Source organism: Natator depressus, chromosome 28 (assembly GCF_965152275.1).
Source record: "Natator depressus isolate rNatDep1 chromosome 28, rNatDep2.hap1, whole genome shotgun sequence".
In the NCBI taxonomy this organism is placed as follows: Eukaryota; Metazoa; Chordata; order Testudines; family Cheloniidae; genus Natator; species Natator depressus.
Window position 1 is genome coordinate 8,146,330 of NC_134261.1, and position 5,000 is coordinate 8,151,329.

Consider the following 5,000-nt stretch of genomic DNA (forward strand, 5'->3'; position numbering starts at 1 on the left):
AAAGGGGTGTTGGGGGGGGGCTCATGAAGCCTCCGGAGCGAAAAAAAAAAACGGAAAAAAGGATCGGGCCCACCCGAGGCAGGGGAGTCAGTAAGGGAAAGGGGACGAGGCGGACCGGAGCCGAGTGCCTACGGCCATACCGGACGGAAGGCCCCCGATCCCGTCCGATCTCGGAAGGTAAACCGTCCCGGGCCTGGCTAGTACTTGGATGGGTGACCGCCTGGGAATCCCAGGTGCCGTAGGCAGCTTTTCCCGCTGCGAGCCAGCTCTCTCCTTTTCTGGGGAACAAGGGCAGGGTCGCCCTGCCAGGGGCCCTGGGGCTGAAGTCCCTGCCGGCCACCAGGTCAACCCGGAGCCTGCCCCTCTGCGGCCAGCAGGTCAACCCCATACCGGCAGGGGGTTGACCTGGTGGCCGGGAAGCAGAGCGGCCAGCAGGTCAACCCCATACATTCAGCGGGTTGACCTGGTGGACGGGAAGGAAAGCGGCCAGCAGGTCAACCCCATACTTTCAGCGGGTTGACCTGGTGGCCGGGAAGGAAAGCGGCCAGCAGGTCAACCCCATACATTCAGCGGGTTGACCTGGTGGCCGGGAAGGAAAGCGGCCAGCAGGTCAACCCCATACATTCAGCGGGTTGACCTGGTGGCCGGGAAGGAAAGCGGCCAGCAGGTCAACCCCATACATTCAGCGGGTTGACCTGGTGGCCGGGAAGGAAAGCGGCCAGCAGGTCAACCCCATACATTCAGCGGGTTGACCTGGTGGCCGGGAAGGAAAGCGGCCACCAGGTCAACCCCATACAGGCAGCGGGTTGACCTGGTGGCCCGAAAGCAAACCGGCCACCAGGTCAACCCGGAGCCTGCCCCCGCGGGCAGGGGCCAAGCGGACCCCCCTCCGCCCGGGCTTGCCCTGCTCCGAGCCGGGGCTTAATCCCCGTCCGGCCACCAGGTCAACCCGGAGCCTGCCCCTCTGCGGCCAGCAGGTCAACCCCATGCCGGCAGCGGGTTGACCTGGTGGCCGGGAAGGAAAGCGGCCACCAGGTCAACCCCATACTTTCAGCGGGTTGACCTGGTGGCCGGGAAGGAAAGCGGCCACCAGGTCAACCCCATACTTTCAGCGGGTTGACCTGGTGGCCGGGAAGGAAAGCGGCCAGCAGGTCAACCCCATACATTCAGCGGGTTGACCTGGTGGCCGGGAAGGAAAGCGGCCAGCAGGTCAACCCCATACATTCAGCGGGTTGACCTGGTGGCCGGGAAGGAAAGCGGCCAGCAGGTCAACCCCATACATTCAGCGGGTTGACCTGGTGGCCGGGAAGGAAAGCGGCCAGCAGGTCAACCCCATACATTCAGCGGGTTGACCTGGTGGCCGGGAAGGAAAGCGGCCAGCAGGTCAACCCCATACATTCAGCGGGTTGACCTGGTGGCCGGGAAGAAAAGCGGCCAGCAGGTCAACCCCATACATTCAGCGGGTTGACCTGGTGGCCGGGAAGGAAAGCGGCCAGCAGGTCAACCCCATACATTCAGCGGGTTGACCTGGTGGCCGGGAAGGAAAGCGGCCAGCAGGTCAACCCCATACATTCAGCGGGTTGACCTGGTGGCCGGGAAGAAAAGCGGCCAGCAGGTCAACCCCATACATTCAGCGGGTTGACCTGGTGGCCGGGAAGGAAAGCGGCCAGCAGGTCAACCCCATACATTCAGCGGGTTGACCTGGTGGCCGGGAAGGAAAGCGGCCACCAGGTCAACCCCATACAGGCAGCGGGTTGACCTGGTGGCCCGAAAGCAAACCGGCCACCAGGTCAACCCGGAGCCTGCCCCCGCGGGCAGGGGCCGGCATACCCCCGTCCGTCCGGGGTCGCCCTGCCCCGGGCTCCGGGCTTAAGTCCCGAGCGGCCACCAGGTCAACCCGGAGCCTGCCCCCGCGGGCAGGGGCCGGCGGAGCCCCGTCCGTCCGGGGTCGCCCTGCCCCGGGCTCCGGGCTTAATTCCCGTCCGGCCACCAGGTCAACCCGGAGCCTGCCCCCGCGGGCAGGGGCCAGGCGGACCCCCGTCTGTCCGGGGTCGCCCTGCCCCGGGCTCCGGGCTTAATTCTCCTCCGGCCACCAGGTCAACCCGGAGCCTGCCCCCGCGGGCAGGGGCCAGGCGGACCCCCGTCCGTCCGGGGTCGCCCTGCCCCGGGCTCCGGGCTTAATTCTCCTCCGGCCACCAGGTCAACCCGGAGCCTGCCCCCGCGGGCAGGGGCCGGCATACCCCCGTCCGTCCGGGGTCGCCCTGCCCCGGGCTCCGGGCTTAATTCCCGTCCGGCCACCAGGTCAACCCGGAGCCTGCCCCCGCGGGCAGGGGCCAGGCGGACCCCCGTCCGTCCGGGGTCGCCCTGCCCCGGGCTCCGGGCTTAATTCTCCTCCGGCCACCAGGTCAACCCGGAGCCTGCCCCCGCGGGCAGGGGCCGGCATACCCCCGTCCGTCCGGGGTCGCCCTGCCCCGGGCTCCGGGCTTAATTCCCGTCCGGCCACCAGGTCAACCCGGAGCCTGCCCCCGCGGGCAGGGGCCAGGCGGACCCCCGTCCGTCCGGGGTCGCCCTGCCCCGGGCTCCGGGCTTAATTCTCCTCCGGCCACCAGGTCAACCCGGAGCCTGCCCCCGCGGGCAGGGGCCGGCGGAGCCCCGTCCGTCCGGGGTCGCCCTGCCCCGGGCTCCGGGCTTAATTCCCGTCCGGCCACCAGGTCAACCCGGAGCCTGCCCCCGCGGGCAGGGGCCGGCGGAGCCCCGTCCGTCCGGGGTCGCCCTGCCCCGGGCTCCGGGCTTAATTCTCCTCCGGCCACCAGGTCAACCCGGAGCCTGCCCCCGCGGGCAGGGGCCAGGCGGAGCCCCGTCCGTCCGGGGCCGCCCTGCCCCGGGCTCCGGGCTTAAGTCCCGAGCGGCCACCAGGTCAACCCGGAGCCTGCCCCCGCGGGCAGGGGCCAGGCGGATCCCCGTCCGTCCGGGGTCGCCCTGCCCCGGGCTCCGGGCTTAATTCTCCTCCGGCCACCAGGTCAACCCGGAGCCTGCCCCCGCGGGCAGGGGCCGGCATACCCCCGTCCGTCCGGGGTCGCCCTGCCCCGGGCTCCGGGCTTAATTCCCGTCCGGCCACCAGGTCAACCCGGAGCCTGCCCCCGCGGGCAGGGGCCAGGCGGACCCCCGTCCGTCCGGGGTCGCCCTGCCCCGGGCTCCGGGCTTAATTCTCCTCCGGCCACCAGGTCAACCCGGAGCCTGCCCCTCTGCGGCCAGCAGGTCAACCCCATGCCGGCAGCGGGTTGACCTGGTGGCCGGGAAGGAAAGCGGCCACCAGGTCAACCCCATACTTTCAGCGGGTTGACCTGGTGGCCGGGAAGGAAAGCGGCCAGCAGGTCAACCCCATACATTCAGCGGGTTGACCTGGTGGCCGGGAAGGAAAGCGGCCAGCAGGTCAACCCCATACATTCAGCGGGTTGACCTGGTGGCCGGGAAGGAAAGCGGCCAGCAGGTCAACCCCATACATTCAGCGGGTTGACCTGGTGGCCGGGAAGAAAAGCGGCCAGCAGGTCAACCCCATACATTCAGCGGGTTGACCTGGTGGCCGGGAAGGAAAGCGGCCACCAGGTCAAGCCCATACATTCAGCGGGTTGACCTGGTGGCCGGGAAGGAAAGCGGCCACCAGGTCAACCCCATACAGGCAGCGGGTTGACCTGGTGGCCCGAAAGCAAACCGGCCACCAGGTCAACCCGGAGCCTGCCCCCGCGGGCAGGGGCCGGCATACCCCCGTCCGTCCGGGGTCGCCCTGCCCCGGGCTCCGGGCTTAAGTCCCGAGCGGCCACCAGGTCAACCCGGAGCCTGCCCCCGCGGGCAGGGGCCGGCGGACCCCCGTCCGTCCGGGGTCGCCCTGCCCCGGGCTCCGGGCTTATTCCCCGTCCGGCCACCAGGTCAACCCGGAGCCTGCCCCCGCGGGCAGGGGCCAGGCGGAGCCCCGTCCGTCCGGGGCCGCCCTGCCCCGGGCTCCGGGCTTAAGTCCCGAGCGGCCACCAGGTCAACCCGGAGCCAGCCCCCGCGGGCAGGGGCCGGCGGAGCCCCGTCCGTCCGGGGTCGCCCTGCCCCGGGCTCCGGGCTTAATTCCCGTCCGGCCACCTGGTCAACCCGGAGCCTGCCCCCGCGGGCAGGGGCCAGGCGGACCCCCGTCCGTCCGGGGTCGCCCTGCCCCGGGCTCCGGGCTTAATTCTCCTCCGGCCACCAGGTCAACCCGGAGCCTGCCCCCGCGGGCAGGGGCCAGGCGGACCCCCGTCCGTCCGGGGTCGCCCTGCCCCGGGCTCCGGGCTTAATTCTCCTCCGGCCACCAGGTCAACCCGGAGCCTGCCCCCGCGGGCAGGGGCCGGCGGACCCCCGTCCGTCCGGGGTCGCCCTGCCCCGGGCTCCGGGCTTAATTCCCGTCCGGCCACCAGGTCAACCCGGAGCCTGCCCCCGCGGGCAGGGGCCAGGCGGACCCCCGTCCGTCCGGGGTCGCCCTGCCCCGGGCTCCGGGCTTAATTCCCGTCCGGCCACCAGGTCAACCCGGAGCCTACCCCCGCGGGCAGGGGCCAGGCGGACCCCCGTCCGTCCGGGGTCGCCCTGCCCCGGGCTCCGGGCTTAATTCTCCTCCGGCCACCAGGTCAACCCGGAGCCTGCCCCCGCGGGCAGGGGCCGGCGGAGCCCCGTCCGTCCGGGGTCGCCCTGCCCCGGGCTCCGGGCTTAATCCCCGTCCGGCCACCAGGTCAACCCGGAGCCTGCCCCCGCGGGCAGGGGCCGGCGGAGCCCCGTCCGTCCGGGGTCGCCCTGCCCCGGGCTCCGGGCTTAAGTCCCGAGCGGCCACCAGGTCAACCCGGAGCCTGCCCCCGCGGGCAGGGGCCGGCGGACCCCCGTCCGTCCGGGGTCGCCCTGCCCCGGGCTCCGGGCTTATTCCCCGTCCGGCCACCAGGTCAACCCGGAGCCTGCCCCCGCGGGCAGGGGCCAGGCGGAGCCCCGTC

The 5,000-nt window shown here is 72.0% G+C and overlaps 1 non-coding gene across 1 annotated transcript; it reads left to right on the plus strand.

Annotated features, from left to right (window-relative positions):
- Positions 1 to 126: 126 nt before the first annotated feature.
- Positions 127 to 245, plus strand: LOC141979839 (5S ribosomal RNA). The gene has a single exon (XR_012637229.1). It is a non-coding gene; the product is annotated as a 5S ribosomal RNA (ribosomal RNA).
- The last annotated feature ends 4,755 nt before the right edge of the window (positions 246 to 5,000 follow it).